The sequence below is a fragment of the Pistacia vera genome, unplaced genomic scaffold (assembly GCF_008641045.1).
Source record: "Pistacia vera cultivar Batoury unplaced genomic scaffold, PisVer_v2 Contig87, whole genome shotgun sequence".
In the NCBI taxonomy this organism is placed as follows: domain Eukaryota; kingdom Viridiplantae; phylum Streptophyta; class Magnoliopsida; order Sapindales; family Anacardiaceae; genus Pistacia; species Pistacia vera.
In genome coordinates, this window is record NW_022196745.1 from 21,453 (window position 1) to 39,205 (window position 17,753).

General features: G+C 37.5%; 1 non-coding gene and 1 pseudogene across 1 annotated transcript; one reads left to right on the top strand and one right to left on the bottom strand.

Annotated features, from left to right (window-relative positions):
- Positions 1 to 593: 593 nt before the first annotated feature.
- Positions 594 to 2,785, bottom strand: LOC116119021 (annotated as a pseudogene).
- Positions 2,786 to 5,303: 2,518 nt separating this feature from the next.
- On the top strand, positions 5,304 to 5,410 carry LOC116119060. Its single transcript, XR_004126267.1, has one exon. It is a non-coding gene; the product is annotated as a small nucleolar RNA R71 (small nucleolar RNA).
- Positions 5,411 to 17,753: the final 12,343 nt, after the last annotated feature.

Here is a 17,753-nt window from a genome sequence, read left to right on the forward strand (position 1 = left end):
TGAAGAATGAAAGAGAAAAGTGGGTATTTATAGAAAATGCTTCGCCACGGCGAAGTTCATCTTTCAAGAACCCTAAAAAAAACCCAGGTTTCGCCGCGGCAAAGAGAAATTCTTCGCCGGGGCAAAAACCTCCAGAGGCTACACGTTTTTTATTCAGGTTACTTCGCCCCGGCGAAGCATACTCTTCGCCGCGGCGAAATACCTTAGTCAAATTTAGTCCCACCTTCTTCGCCGGGGCGAAAACTTCTAAGAGCTGACCATTTTTTTTTTCTTTTCGTTGCTTCGTCGCGACGAAGAAAACTTCTTCGCCCCGGCGAAGTCTGGAGCATTTTGTGTCCTTTCCTTCTCTGAAAACTTCACCTGAAACACCAAAAAACACACCAATCAAAAATCATATAGAATTCAAACAAATTCAAACACAACAAAATGAAAAAAAAAAAAAAAACAAATAATTAAAAACACTTGGGTTGCCTCCCAAGAAGCGCTTGTTTATAGTCGATAGCTCGATTCTCTTATGTCTTTCATGTCGGAATGTCAAGCCGGATTGGGATGGATTTGTAACTCAGCATCCCATCTATGTAGGGCCTCAATCTCTATCCATTGACCGTAAAGGTGCCCTTTTCTTCATGTGACACTTCCACTGCTCCGGATGCGGGAATTCTTGTAATCGTGAATGGTTCGGACCACCTCGACTTAAGTTTTCCGAGGAATAGCCTAAGTCTAGAGTTGAACAACAGCACTTTTTGCCCCACTTCAAAATCCTTCTTCCTGATATGTTTGTCATGCCACCTTTTTGTCTTCTCCTTGTAAATTCGAGCATTTTCATATGCTTCGAGACGGAACTCATCGAGTTCGTTCAAAGTCAACATCCTTTCCTCCCCCGCAGCTCTTAAATCCATATTTAACTCCTTGACTGCCCAGTATGCTTTATGCTCGAGTTCCATCGGTAAGTGACATGCTTTCCCATAAACCATTCTAAATGGGGACATACCAATCAGATTCTTGAATGCAGTTTTGTAGGGCCATAACGCATCATCCAGCTTTCGTGACCAATCTTTCCTAGATGCATTAACTGTCTTTTCTAAAATTCCTTTAAGTTCTCTGTTAGACAGTTCTACTTGCCTCTCGTTTGTGGATGGTAAGGTGTTGCAACCCTATGTGTCACTCCATACTTACTCAACAGCGCATCCAATTGCCTATTGCAAAAATGGGATCCTTAATCACTAATGATTGCCCATGGTACCCCAAACCTTGAGAAAATATTCTTTCTCACAAATTGCATCACCACTCTAGCATCATTAGTTGGCAATGCAACTGCTTCAACCCACTTCGACACGTAATCCACCGCTACCAAGATATATGTATTCCCAAAAGAGTTTGGGAAGGGACCCATGAAATCTATCCCCCACAAATCAAAAAGCTCAACCACCAGGATGTTGTTCAACGGCATCTCATCTCTTTTTGAAATATTACCCACCTGTTGACATTGGTCACACTCCTGAATCATCCGGAAGGAATCCTTGAAGAGGGTTAGCCAATAAAACCCCGATTGTAAAACCTTGGCTGTTGTCCTAGCTCCTCCAAAATGGCCACCTACTTCCCTCTCATGACAATGTTGCAAAATGCTTTTCATCTCCTCCTCCGGGACACATCTCTGTATCACTTGGTCAGTATAGTTTCTGTATAGAAATGGCTCTTCCCAAAAGTAGTATTTCAAATCTGAGAAAAATTTTCTCTTTTGTTGGAACGTCATACCACTTGGGAGCACCCTTGATGACAAATAATTTGCAAAATCTGCATACCATGGTGCTTCATCCACTCTCATCAGCTTCTCATTTGGAAAGGTTTCTTTAATGGGGATTTCCTCCACATTTCCTTGAAGTGGTCTCTCAATTCTCGATAGTTGATCTGCCACCACATTCTTTGACCCCATTTTATCGCGAATTTCCAACTCAAACTCCTGAAGCAATAGGATCCATCTTATGAGCCGAGGTTTCGTTTTTTGCTTTGCCAATAGGTGCCTAAGTGCTGAATGGTCCGTGAAGATGATCACCTTTGCACCTAACAAATACGAACGAAACTTGTCAAAAGCAAAAACTATAGCCAACAATTCTTTTTCAGTGGTGGTGTAATTCAATTGTGCATCAGTGAGTGTTTTGCTAGCATATTGAATTACATGCAACATTTTATTCTTCCACTGTCCTAACACTACCCCTAACGCAAAATCACTAGCATCACACATTAATTCAAATGGCAGTCCGCAATCGGGAACTACAATAATAGGTGCAGATACTAATAATTTTTTTAGGGTTAGAAAGGCATGCATGCATTCATCATTGAAGTCAAAAACAACATCTTTATTCAACAAATTGCACAAGGGTTTAGAAATCTTAGAAAAATCTTTGATGAAGCGTCTGTAAAACCCCACATGCCCCAAGAAACTTCGGACCACTTTGACATTTGATGGTGGTGGCAGCTTCTCAATCACTTCTGTCTTTGCTCGGTCAACTTCTATTCCGTCCTTTGAAATTCGATGCCCAAGCACTATTCCTTCTTGGACCATGAAGTGACACTTCTCCTAATTGAGTACCAAGTTCGTCTCTTTACATCGCTGCAAAACAAGAGAAAGATTAGTTAAACAATTATCAAAAGACGAACCAAAAACTGAGAAGTCATCCATAAAAACTTTTATGAACCGTTCCACCATGTCTCCAAAGATCGACATCATGCATATTTGGAATGTTGCTGGTGCACTGCATAACCCAAAAGGCATCCTTCGGTAAGCAAAGGTGCCATAGGGGCAAGTAAAGGTCGTTTTCTCTTGATCCTAAAAAGCAATAGAAATCTAGTTAAATCATGAATAACCATCCAGGAAACAGTAATAGGCATGTCTTGCCAACCTCTCCAACATCTGATCAATGAAAGGTAGTGGAAAATGATCCTTCCTTGTCGCCTCATTCAATTTCCGGTAATCAATACACACTCTCCAGCCCGTCACCGTCCTAGTTGGTATCAATTCATTACTCTCATTCCTTACTACTGTGATACCTCCCTTCTTCGGGACCACTTGTACTGGGCTTACCCATGGACTGTCGGAAATAAGATAGATAATCCCTGCATCTAAGAGTTTCACCACCTCTTTTCTCACCACTTCCTTCATTGAAGGATTCAATCTTCGTTGTGGTTGCACCCTAGGCTTAATATCATCCTCCATGAGTATCTTATGCATGCAAAATGATGGCGAGATGCCTCTAATGTCCGAAATCGTCCATCCAATTGCTAGTCTATTTTCCCTCAACACTCTAATCAACCGCTCTTCCTCCAATTTACTCAATCCTGAACTAATGATCACTGGGAAGGTTTCTGAGTCCCCAAGATATACATATTTGAGGTGGGAAGGTAAAGGTTTCAACTCAAGCTTTGGAGGTTCTTCATTTTTTTCCTTTTCCTTTTCCTTTTCTTTTTCAAAATCGAACTCCTCAAATTCTACATCCTGACTCTCATCAATCGGTTGGAGTGCTTCTAACAACCTAGCACATTCATTACTCTCCAAATCATCTACCTCTACTGTTTTGGATTTGGGTATAAATGCTTCTAGAGGTAATTGTGGGTTGTTCTCTTCTAAAGTTTCCTCAACCAATTTGTCCACTACATCGACACTAAAACATGAATCCGTTTCGGATGGAAACTTCATCGCCTCAAAGACATTGAAAGTTACTGTTTCATCTTGAACTCTCAACAGTAACTTCCCTTCCTGCACATCGATAAGAGCTCTCCCCGTGGCCAAGAATGGTCGGCCCAAAATCAGAGGAATTTCTTTATCCTCTTCCATGTCCAACACCACAAAATCTGCCAAAAAGATTATCTTGCCCACCTTCACCAACACATCTTCTACTATCCCCCTCGGGTGTTTTATGGACCTATCCGCTAGTTGCAACGACATGGTCGTTGGCTTTACTTCTCCAATTCCCAATCTGCTGAAAACAGAAAAGGGCATCAAATTAATACTAGCTCCTAAAGCACACAAAACACGATCAAAAGTAATATCTCTTATAATGCAAGGAATAGTAAAACTCCCTGGATCTTTGAGCTTCGGGGGTAACTTCTTCTGGAGAATGGCGCTGCACTCCTCCGTAAGCATGACCACTTCCTCATCTTCTAACTTCCTTTTGTTCGATAGGATTTCCTTAAGGAACTTTGCGTAGCTTAGCATCTGCTGCAATGCATCTGTAAAAGGAATGTTAATATGCAATTTTTTAAAAAATTCAATAAACTTTAAAAACTGCTTATCCTGATTTTTCTTCTTCAGTCTCTGAGGAAAAGGCACGGGTGGAGTGTGATGTGCCAATTCTCGTGGTGTCTCGGGGAATGGCAATTTCTCCTTCTTCTTTTGCCTTTCCTCTTTCTTCTTGTTCTCTTCCTCTAAACCGCTTGGTTTCACCTCAACAATGATCTCTTCATCCACTTCCTCTTCAGAATCTTCCTTTTTTGCTTGCTCAACTTCTTCCAAAACTGTCCCACTCCTCAAAATTATGGCATTTGCTTGCTCACGCGGGTTAGTCACCGTGTTGCTTGGTAAAGACCCCTATGGTCTATCATTTAGCTTCTTGGCCAATTGGCCCATCTGTACCTCAAGATTCCGAATGGACACCCCTTGATTTCTAAAATTTGTCCTCGTCTCATTCATAAAACCTGTGGTCTCTTGCATGAATTTTCCAAACATGTCCTCCAACTTTGTCACTCTTGGATCTCCCGGTTGATTACTCACCCCTTGTTGGTTATTTGGAACTGTCCTCTGGTTCCATTGATTACTTTGCTGGTTCTGATTTCCCCAAGCCAGATTTGGATGATTTCTCCACCCTGGGTTGTATGTGTTGGAGTACGGGTTGTTTGGTTGTCTCTGATTTCTAGCCAAGTAGTTCACTTGCTTCGATGATGAAGATGACGAAGCAAATGTGTTCCCCACTTGACACTCGCTGCTCACATGGTTTCCTGCACAAAAATCAAAAGTTAGTTGAGGTACTTGTACAGAGTTTACCTGCATACTTACCAACTGTTTCTGAAGTGCTGTGAGTTGGGCTGAGATGGCTGTGAAGGCATCAACTTCATGAAGACCCGAAGATTTTCTTGGTATTGCTCTCTCATTTGGTCTTTGATAGTTATTGCTTGCCAACACCTCAAGCAACTCATAAGCCTCCTCTGGTGTTTTATTCTGCAAAGCTCCTCCCGATGCTGCATCCACCATGGTTTACACATTACCCATCAGTCCATTGTAGAATGTTTGGACTTGAAGCCAAACTGGTAACCCATAGTGTGGACATTTCCTCATTAACTCCTTGTATCTCTCCCAAGCCTCATACAATGACTCGGACTCATCTTGTAGAAATGATGTGATATCATTTCTGAGTTTTGCCAATTTAGCTGGAGGGAAGAACTTGGTAAGGAACTTCTGTCCTAGATCATTCCAAGTTGTGATAGTTCCCGATGGTAGTGCCATTAACCACCCCTTTGTTTTATCCCCCAATGAGAATGGGAATAACCTCAACCTAATGGCGTCATCTGACACTCCGTTCAATTTGAAGGTGTCACAAATTTCCAAGAAATTTACAATATGCTGATTTGGATCTTCCTTCAAATCACCATTAAACCTTACCGACTGCTGGATCATTTGAATGATTGCCGGCTTAATCTCAAAGTTGTTGGCTTGCACCGTAGGCCTCGTAATACTCGACCCACTGCCATTAACTGTGGGAACTGAGAATTCCCTTAGTGTCCTGTTCTCTGGTTCTACCATTTGAACAACTATCTCTTCTGTTTCAACTTCTAAATCCTCTCTTTCTCTTCTCTCTCTGTTAAGTCGTCTGGCGGTTCTCTCAATCTCAAGATCTCACTTCAATCTAGCTAACTATAGAAAAACTCAATGTTAACTTAAAACTCAGTCCCCAGCAACGGCGCCAAAAACTTGATGTGTGTTTCCTACACATGCAATATGTAGCAAGTATACTAATCGCATAAGTAATATAATGATGAGTGAGTATCGTTCCCACAGGGATTGTTGCTAAGCATTAAGTTTCCTAACGTTCTCAAGTTGAAGCAATCGAATTCTTTTTGGATTAAAGGGAGCGATTTAAACTATGATTAAAACAAAAGTTTACTAAAATAAACTCAACTATGAAAGCAAGACTTAAACGGGATAAAATCAATTCAAACAAACGGGTTGGGTTTTGACTTCATTCGGACTTTATGGGTTAAACCTTAAGAATTAAACTAAAATCATCGTCGCATGCATTGATTGTAAATCGAACTCTCTAAAGTGTCAAACATACCTTCTTAGGCTATGTTTTCCGACTCTTTCCTATTAACCTTCCGCACCCAACAATTTGAAAGTTAATAAATCCAAGCTCATTAAGCACAAGAGTCCTAAAATGATTTCATTGATTCGTGAATCTATCTCTAGCATCCAATATTACAATGGTGATTACCCAAGAAGCCTAACATGATTCATTTCTCAATCTCTTCATGTTCATCACATAAAACAAATAAATGCAGAGTAAACACACAATCAAAGCAAAGTCATATGAAAAGAAAATAATCAATACTTTAACCCATAAAAATCCGAACTACCATCAAAACCTTAACCCAAAATGGGTTAGTTCCTGGCTAAATCAACAATACAAATGAAAGAAACGAAAATATTAAAGTTCAACATAATGAAAATAAAAGAAAAGATAAGAAATCTCCCCAAATGATGAATTCCCTGGTTCGAAATCGAATCTTAACCCTTGTTCAACCTCAAAATTCCTCAAAATGCAAACTAAGGAAATGTAAAAAGATGCTCTAACCCTATTAGAAGACTCCAACAAAAAGGCTAAGTGTTTTCATTTATACCTCGCCCTAAATTCCTCATAAAAACACGCAGAAGTTAAACTGTGCGTTTTACAAAACTGGAAATTACAACCGTCGCCGCGGCAAAGAAGAATTCTCGCCGCGGCGAAGAAAGAAGCAGACTTGGTACGTGACTGGTGCACTTCGCCGTGGCGAAGCTTCCTGACAATTTCTAAATTTACAGAATTGCCCCTTTGCTTGCATCTTCGCTTGATTCTTCGATCTTCAGTGCTCTCCCTTGGGAACAAGCTTCATAGTGCTTCACCCTGCTTCAGAACTCTCCCAACTTCTGAGATCCTCTTACTTCCGAGTCCAGAATTTCCAATTCTGTCTTTATTAGCTCAAAATGTCCATTTTAACCTGAAACATGAAATGTAAAGAATTAAGCAACAATTTAGGTCAAAATGAACTAGAAAGTACCTGAAATCCGACTAAAAAGTGTAATAAAAACGGTGTAATCCACGGATTATCAGTGGGTTGGTTGTGGGTGAAGGAGGAAGGTGGTGTTTGGGTGCGCACAAGCCTCGATCTTGCAGTTGGCCATCGCAAAGCCAGGTTGGTCGTAGACCTCTGGCCGCTAGTTTTTTCTTTGTAAAAAATGATTTTGTTGTTTGTTTTGTATTGTTGCTTGAGTTTGAAATATTTGTACGGATGAAGTCTAATAATGGGTGGAACTAGGGCTAGCAAAATGGGTTGGCATGTTGTCATATAAGCCTTCACTTAGATATGTCTCATTTAATAATTCTATGTTAGAAGTCCCAACATGGATACACATCATTATTAAAGGGGTGACATGAATATGACCAACGAACCTATTTAATAAACGGGTTATATTCATTTCATAACATGACTTGACCCGTTTATGACATGTTTAAAGTATTATTTGACATAAATTCAACTTAATGCTAAATTTGACATTATATGAACAAATTAACTATGTTAATTTAAAACAAGTACACAATATTGATAGACAATATTTAAAATAAAAAAGTAGCATTAATTATCCCAATAACCCAACTAAATACAAGGTATAAATTCATCTTTACACATCTCTAAACTTTCCTTCGACATCATTTCTTACATGATATTAATCATCATTATTATCATTCATTTCAAGTTTTAAAATATTCAAAGGCATGAATAACCTATACTCACTCTCATCATATATTTTCGATTCATGAAAACCTATAGGTGGTGTTTTTAACACAACGTACAATTTGACATTTCATACTCTCTCTAGGGTTTAGGGTCATTTTCAAATTAACTTAGTCCCTCACGGAGATTAACCAAAGTGAAACCATCGCCAACTTTGGTACCATTTACAACGTTTGCCCAATCACATTTAAAAAATTGGGATTTCAAATGTATGGTAATCAATGATGATGACATCTCTCAAAACCCCATAGTAAGAGACATTTACAATCACTTGAGTGTTGTCTCTTGCACTTGATCTACATATAGTGGTTTCTTTAATTGAAGCACCACTATTTTGTCGAGATTTTTCAACATCTTTGGTACGAAATTAGAGACCATTTATAATATATCCATAATATGACATAGTCAAATTTCTTAGCCCTTGTGCAAGCAAATTAAAAGTATTAGAAGCATTGTTATGTTCCTTTTCATCATCAATTTTTTAAAGAAAATTAAATTGTTAAAACAAAATTTCAATGAATATATTTAATATAAATTTAAAAGGGTTATCTATGCCTTATGACCTCTTTTGTCAACCATACACAAAAATCTCTATATGCTTCTGTAACAATGATTCTTTCTTTAGAAGTTGTTTATAGGAATTGTTAAGTTCCTCCATATGTTAATTTATGAAACAAAATATTTAAGTCATATTATATCTACTAAAAAAATGAGGATACACTAAATGTGAAAAGAACATACTCAATATAACTTTGAATATCTGTAGTATTTAACAAAATATATCGATGCACTATTTGTAAAATATCATCTGAAATAATAATTTGTTTTCCCACAGAGTATAGGAGTGTTAGTTAGGCTGGTTATTGTTTTTCTAAAATGCTAACGTTTTAGACTTTTCTTTAAAGGGTCATTTTAGGTAGGGGTGGGTGGGTCCGGGTACCCACCCAAAATCAAAGGAACTCGAATCGGAACTGGAATCGACCAATTCCTTTGATTTGGAATCGGAACCTAAACCGTTGGTTCTGATTCCAAAAAACTTGAAACCGGAACCTGTGTTACAGGTTTCGGTTCCAATTCTGGGTACGCTAGAAAATCTCAATTATCCCCTATTTTTTTAAAAAATGTCATATAAACCCTTATAAAATTACAATTACACCCCCAATTAAGTGCAAAACATTAAATAATATTTTTTTTTTATATTTACTTGATGTTTGATGCTTGATTATAAGTATTCAATTATTTGTTTTCACCGATAATAAACATTTAAAATTTATTATTTAATGTAAATGTCTTAATGTATATTAATTTCTTAATCAAGTAATAAGTGAAACTTAAATATTAATAAGAATATTTTGAAAAACTGATTTTTTAATGAAAATTAATAAGAATTTTGGTACTAAGATAAAAAAACTAAAATTTTCTTATATATTTATATGATATGCAAAATATCAAAAAAAAAAAAAACCACTATTATTTAATATTATATCAATTTAGTCCCGGTTTCCGGTTCCTTTGATTTGGAACTAGAACTGGAACTGTACAGTATCGGTTCCAATTTTTTTTGAACCGGAGCCTACCCTATTATAGTCGGTTCTGGGTAGGAACTAGAACCGACACCAAATTACTCGTTCTTCCGGTTCTATCCTAAAATTTTGCACACCCCTAGTTTTAGGCTATTTGGTAAAGTTCTTTGTTTCTCTTCATTTTAGAAACTCAGCTAAACACTTTTAGCTTCTATATAAATAAGTCAAATGTAATTTATCGTCTTCAACCTAGTTATTAAAAGTTTCACGATTCTCTCTCAAATTCTCTCTAAGCTTCCACAACTTTTCTCTGAAAATCTGCATCGTATCAGAGCTTTGACAAACGTCAATGGCTACCAATTTCGATCTTCCTAAGTTCACTACCACTGAGAAGATGGTGAATAACTTCAGCAATCCCAGTAATGCTGCTTCGTCTGTGTTCTCATCCAATTTACAAATGTTAACCCTAAGCTCACATGAGACAACTATGGATTCTGGTGGTCACAAGTTTTTTTGTTGTTGGTGCTCACGAATTGGAAGAACACTTAATAGGTATTGTACCTTGTCCTCCTCCTTTTGTTCTCACTAAGAGAGATAATTCGAGAATTCTTGATAAGAGTAAGGACAAAGAAAATGTAGTTAAAGAAGAAATTAATCCAACCCATGTAATTTGGCAATGTACGGATAAATTCTTGGTTAGTTGGTTGTTGGCTTCAATTTCAGAGAGTATGTTTGGTCTTGTCTCAAAATGTTGTTATTCGAGTGAAATTTGGTTTGCTCTTAAGAATGAATTCGTCATTGATTCTAAAGCTTGGGCACTACATCTCAAGAACTTGTTGCAAAACACTCATAAAAAGGATTTAAGCATAGATAGCTACATTAAAAAAATGAAGGAAATAGTAGATAGCTTATCTGTTAGTGGTCAATCAGTGTCAAATAAAGACCTTCTTCAGTATATTTTAGATGGACTTGGTCCTAAGTATGATGCATCAGTAGTTAATCTCACCTCACGAATTGAGTCAAAGGTGGATTCTATTAATTTGCAAGAAGCAAAGTTCTTATTACAAAAGTATGAAATAAGGTTAGAGAAGTTCAATACTCTGGATTTTTCAAACAGTTAAGCTAATATTGCTACTGCAAATCAATCATCATCCTCTACTAAGCTTGAAAATGTTACAGCATTTAGTGGACCTTCCTTAAGTGCAATACAGAATCAACAACCTCACTCTACCTATCTTGTCCCTGTAAGCTCAGCAACTCAGTTTGGACCTCAAAGTGCTCCAATTCAGATGTTTAGCTCTCAATATAATATGTTGTGGAACAATAATAGGCCTGTTATGTTCAACAACTCTGGTAGAGGTATAGGTAGATTCAATAATCGAGGAAGACCTATGTGTCAAGTGTGTGGCAAGCTAGGACACACTGATGTCTAGTTTTACCACAAATATGACTCTTCTTACTTTGTAGATTTCAGTTTGGAGTCTTTCATACTGGTGGTGGATCTCAATACAACATTCCTTATAGAGCTGGAAATTCTCAATTTGCAAGGCCTCAAATTATCACTGCATCATCTAATCATTATTCATATTTAGGCCCCCCTTCACAGTTTAATCCACACACAAGTTCTTCTCCGTCATCACAACATCCTCAACACCAACTTCAACCAGCTGGTCACATTGGCCTTCCAAGTTAGCAGTTGTCATCTGGTCCTCAAGCACATTTCGCTTCGCAATCACAACAGTTTCCAAACATGTCTGCTTCGTTTGCAAACTCAGCAACACCTATTGATCCAATCTGGTACATGGATTCAAGAGTAACAGATCACATCACATCTGATCCAGCTTAGTTGAATGTCAGAAAACCTCATGAAGGGTCAGATCACTTATAAGTAGGCAATGGTGAGTTTTTACATATTTATCATACTGGTCTTTCATCATTACCTAGTATCTTACAATCCAAAAGTTTATACCTTAAAAACATTTTGTGTGTGCCAAAAATCACTAAGAATTTGCTAAGCATTTCTAAGTTTACAAAGGATAACAATGTGGTTGTTGAGTTTAATTCTGACGGCTGTGTTGTAAAGGACAAAGTTTTTAGGAATGTGCTACTTCAAGGAGATCTTAAAGGAAGGCTATATCAACTGAGGATACATTTCAGTATGTCCATTCAATCCTTTCCTCCTTTACAAGCTTCATTCTCACCTTTTACACATTCTGGAAATTGTGTACTATCAAATAATTCTCAGTGTCAATTTGATGAATCTTTACAATCACCAGTGTTCAAGGTACAAGTGTTTAACACTTCATTATCTGATTTTAATGTCAATTTCAATAAAACTGAATGTTTGAGTGATGGTTCTATTTTTGTTTCTAGTCCTAATAATACTTGTATTGGCTCTTCTTGCAATAAAGAGAAAGTTACAATATCAAGTGTTCCATTGTCTACTGATTGTGCTATAATTTCTGATAAATGTGTTCAATCTGATTATGCTCTTATCTCACATAAATGTGTTAAACCTAATGTTGTATTGAATACTACTTCTGTTTCTAACCAAGCCATGCATAATAATTTGTCACTTTCTATTTGTGCATCATTTACTTCAGCCATGCATAATAATTTGTCGCCTTCTATTTGTGCATTATCTGCTTCAGCTTTTCTTGCTGCTAGTAATAATGTTAGCCCCCTAATATGGCTTCAAAGGTTAGGTCATCCTCATACTAAGGTTTATAGTCAAATTATGAGTTGTTTATAGAAAAAATCAACTTTACAATCTGTTGAATTCTATGATGCTTGCCAACTAGGCAAAATGCATCAAACTAGCTTTCCAAGGTCATATTCTAGAGCTACCTTTCCTCTTGAACTCATTCATAGTGACATATGGGGTCCTACACCTATTTCTTCTACTGAAGGCTTCAAATACTATGTGCAATTCCTAGATGATTTTAGTAGGTATACATGGTTATTTCCTCTTAGAACTAAAGCTGAAGTTAGATCTGTCTTCATTAAATTTCATCATTTAGTTGAGAGACAGTTCGGTCATAAACTTAAATTTGATCAAGGTGGTGAATATATGGGTTTAATTCCATATTTTACCAATGAAGGAATTCGGTTTAGGCATTTATGTTCCTATTTTCACCAACAAAATGGGAGAAGTGAAAGAAAGCATAGACATGTTGTAGAAACAAGATTAACTTTGTTGGCTCATGCCTTAATGGCATTGAATTTCTGGTGGCTTGCATTTGATACTGTAGTTTACTTGATAAATAGGATGCCAACTGATGTTTTCCAGCATGTATCTCCTTATCAATTGCTATTTAAATTTCCTCCTTTGTATGATACATTAAAGGTGTTTGGCTGTGCTTGCTTTCCTTTCTTTAGGGTATTCAATAAACATAAATGTAGCTTTCATTCCAGTAAGTGTGTTTTTGTAGCCTATATCCTAGTTCATAAAGGTTACAAATGTTTGAGTTCAGATGGTCAAATTTTTGTTACTCCAAGTGTCAAGTTTAATGGACAAGATTTTCCCTTTTCATTTGGTTTTGAAACTACAAATTCTGCTCAGTCTTCTCCATTTGAGTCATCTTTTTCTTAACCTACAATTTTTCCTCATACTTTCATGAATCATTCATCTTGCTCAGCTGACCTTGTCTCTCCTGTAGTAGCCTATCCTTCTAATGATTCGCCTACAGCAAGTGGTAAGAATTTTCTCTCCTTTGCATCTATTTCTCCTACATCTAATAATTTGTCCGTAACATCTATAACTACACTTTATCACTCATCATCATCTAATTTGTCTTCACCATCCACCACAACCACTCTTCCTGGATCTCTTGAAATAGACTTAACAACATTTCAACATAACACTTTACCTTCACCTATACCAAATACTTCATAACCATCCTACTCTATTGAAGTTGATCTAACTCCTTCCCAGTTTGCTGAAATTCCTATCTCCTTAGGTGCTCTCACTAACACTCGTCCCATGCTTACAAGACTAAACTTGTTGTTCTTCCACCAAAATTACCTTTTCAATCTACAGCTTTAATAGCTACTAGTTCTACTGTGCCTGAAACAAAAACTGTTTAAGAAGCCCTATCAAGTGTTGAAAGGAAATTAGCAATGCAGGCTGAGTATGATGCTCTCATTTCCAACGATACATGGTCCCTTGTTCCATTCACATCTGAAATGAATGTTGTGGGCAACAAATGGGTGTTTAAAACAAAGTTTAATACAGATGGTTCTCTTCAAAATTACAAGGCTAGACTAGTGGCTAAAGGATTTCAAAAAACCCTTGGACTTGATTACTTTGAAACCTTTAGTCCAGTAGTCAAGCCTTGTACAATAAGAATTATTCTTACTTTGGTTGTGACCAACAATTGGAATGTATAAAAAGTGGATGTAAATAATGATTTCCTTAATGGAACATTGAATGAAGTGGTCTACATGACAAAGCATACTGGTTTTGAGGACATCACAAGTCCAACTTTTGTTTGTAAACGCAATAAAGTTCTTTATGGGCTTAAACAGGATCTGTTAGAGTCATAAAAGTGACTCTATTTTGGTGATAAAAATACCCCATGTGTGATTAAATTGAAGTATATTGAGACAATTAAAGAATTTATGAATTTATTCACGAAAATCGCTTCCTAATATTTTTCTTATGAATTTAACGTATTTGGAATGATTTTGGAAAGGATATGAGTTGATATTAGGTTATGGTTTATGGATTAGGGATGATTTTGTCTCATTTATGCTATTTAGGGGGTAAACTGTCATATTTACAAGGGTTGATTTTGTCATTTTTCAATCATGTAGGGACCAAAGTGATATTTTTCACTGTGTATAAAAGAAAGTGAAGGGTAACAACTTATATTTTTCATTTTTCACTTTGTGTATAAAAGAAAGTGATATTTTTCACCAAAGTGATTTTGTCTCATCCATCTTTTTCAGCGACTCCTCATCTTCTTTTCCGGCGACGATCCATCTTCCTCGGGCACCGATCTTCATCAGCTGCGATCACCACCGCAAATCATGCACCACCACCGCGACTCTTCGAATTCCAAGCTAGATTTCGCCGTTTTTCAGCGACGTTTGGGCTCTTTGAAGGTTGATCTCCCTTCCCCACAGCCGGATCTACACATCCCAAGCTTCAGTCGCCGCAAAAATCGCCAGAATCTGCCATCTAGCCACCGCGACTCTTCATCTTCCAGCCTAGATCTTGCTCATTTTTGGTGACTTTTCACCTCCCCAGGACCTAATCTAAACTCCCCATCACCGAAGCTTTCCATCGGTACCTTCGGATCCCATTTCCACCACTATTTTCCAGAAGACCTGCTGAAAAATTAACGTTTTCTGGCGAGTGCGGCTGTTCGTATTCCGGGCTATCCGTTGGTCGTTTTCGCCTCTTCTTCACATCATATCGCTATCGGTTACCTCATCTCCGCCATGATTAGCTTCGTTTCAGCCTCCGTCATCACCACCATGAGTGGCTAAGTTCCCGGTTGTCTGTTACGGCATAGGCGAGATTGAGATTGACTCCACGACAGCTCTCAACTAGTTGGATGAGCCCGATTATAGGACATTTGGCAGTATTGTGCTTTGGATTATATTTGTTTTCGTTTCATGCTTGATTTTGATACTTTAATATGGTTTGAGCATAATCTGTGATGAATATTGTTGTCCATTGTGATTTAATGTTTTCATAGAACTCACTAAATGATAAACGTTGGTTTGAAATAATTAAATGATGAATATTGCTTTTCATTACTTCGCATCGATTGTAATTGAGTTGTGTTCGGATTTAATTTCATTTCTACTGTTGTTGAGTTTATTGTGAAGTTGGTTGATTGGAGGATATGTGTTGACAAATTGTATTTGTTAATCGCGTACCAACTAGTGGTATTGTCTTGTAGCGTTTATCGACATTTAATGATAGTCTTTAACCAATCGAACTTGAGTGATCGGGTGAGACAGGATAGATTATACCTAGAGTGCCGGGAGGCCATTTCATTGATTTACCTTGCCTTGTAGGTTTAGGGGATCGTAGAGGGTGGAGAAGAATTGTGTGAGTCGGTCTCGTGTCGAACCAAAACCGTAACAGCAACATTTTTATTATAAAGTCTTTATTAGTTTTAATTTCACTATTTTATTATTTGTATTTAGTTTGTTTAGTTTCATTAATCAATTGCCAATTTCATTTCCGCTACTCAAAATACATTAGGTTGTTAGTCTTGTTCCTTGTGGATTCGACCCTACTTACCGCTAACTATGGTATTTAGGTTTAATTTTGTGACTGTGACGACCGGTTCGACAAAATTTTGGCGCCGTTGCCGGGGAGCAACGTGCTTTTGACTTTGTGTGTTTGGGTAGTCATTAGTTTTTATTCTAGGTTTATTTTAGTCTTTGTTGTTTTGTTTGTGTTATTTTCTTTGTAGTGATTACTTTGTTTGGGTGAATTGTTTAATTTTTGTGTTCCGTTTAGTTTGTCTCTTTGCATTGTTAGTTAATTATTTTCTTTTTAGGTTGTTTGCGTAATTTCATTTTTACTTCGTTTTATTTTATTTTCATTGGAATAGTTTCATTTGTGTTTGTTTTTGTTTTGCAGGAAAATTGCAATTGGGAAAATGCTTCAACGTGTCGTGAGCATTAAAGATCCTGCATGACCCGATTGTGAAATTCTCTTAACCTTTGATTTTTTTTTTTTTATTCCTAGGATTTAATTTTTGTTCTTAGTATTAAATTCTTTTAGGTTACATTGATAACTTTAGTTTTGATTAAGCATATTTGTTGTGTGAAATTTTGTTGGGTATAGTTTTGTTAGATTTTAGATTTGTTTTAGTTTTGTTTCATGTGCTTATTAAAATTTGTTTCTTAGCATTTGCATTTAGTTAATTTTTTTTTTGAGATTGTTGTTGTGTTGCGTGTTGAGCCTTTTGTGTGTTTGATTGGTGAATGCAAACTAGAAGGTCTTGTAATGAAGAGTTATTACCTTTGAATCTTGAAATTGAACGCACTTGTAAGAGGAATAGAAAACAAGCACGTAGGATGGCTGACTAGGATGAACCCGCACATGTGCCCCTTAGCCAACATTTCGTACCCACCACCTACACTTCAGCCTCATGTATCCGAATCTCCAATGTCCAGACACAACACTATGAGATCAAAACTAGTGTCATCCAATTACTGCCAATTTATTATGGGAATTTAAATGAGGAGCCATACAAACACTTAGATGAATTTTTAGAGGTTTACTCCACAGTTAGACTTCAACATGTGAATGAAGATGTCGTGCGCTTAATTTTATTCCCATTCTCACTTAAGGATCGAGCCAAACAATGGCTCAATATTTTGGCAGCAGGGTCCATTATCTCTTGGGCCCAAATGCAACAAGAATTCCTAAAAAAGTATTATCCCATTGGTAAAACCAACAACATAAGATGAGCCATCACAAGTTTCACTCAACTAGATGGCGATGAATTTTATGAGAGTTGGGAACGTTTGAAGGAAATGCTTAGGAAGTGTCCCCATTACGTAGTCCCTAGGTGGCAATTAGTTCGTAGTTTTTATGACGAACTGACCAAGAGGCATAGGAATATGGTAGACGCCTCTTGTGGAGGAACATTTATGCACAAGGACGAGAATGAGTTATGGCAACTCTTTGAGACCTTAAGTGAAAATTCAATGCACCACATTTCTACGTCTAGAATGCCTATCTCAGGGCAGCCATCCAAGAAGGGTGGAGTTTTTGAGGTGTCACAGTTAGATGACATTAGTTACAAGCTAGAGCTGTTGGCCCACCGGTTTGACAAGTTTGTATCTATACAAGGGCAACCCTCTACACAATCATCTCAGAATAGGGCGAATCAGGATGTTTTTTCCATGCACTCCACTTTTGACCATCCAATTGAGGAACCCGCCCCTGACCCTTTTGAGGAGCAAGTGCAGGTTGCACAAGGCTTCCAGAGACGGAGCAATTCGTACTCAAAAACGTACAATCCTAGGTGGCGTAACCACCCTAATTTTTCATGGAAGCCACAACCACCTCAGAATGTCCCTAATAATATGCCATACAGGAACAATCCTTCCAATCAGCAAGGCAATTATAGGGAGCAACCTTCAATCCAACCACCCATCCAACCTAGGATCCCACCTCCCGTTCAACAGCCTACTCTAGTGCCGAGTTCACTAGAG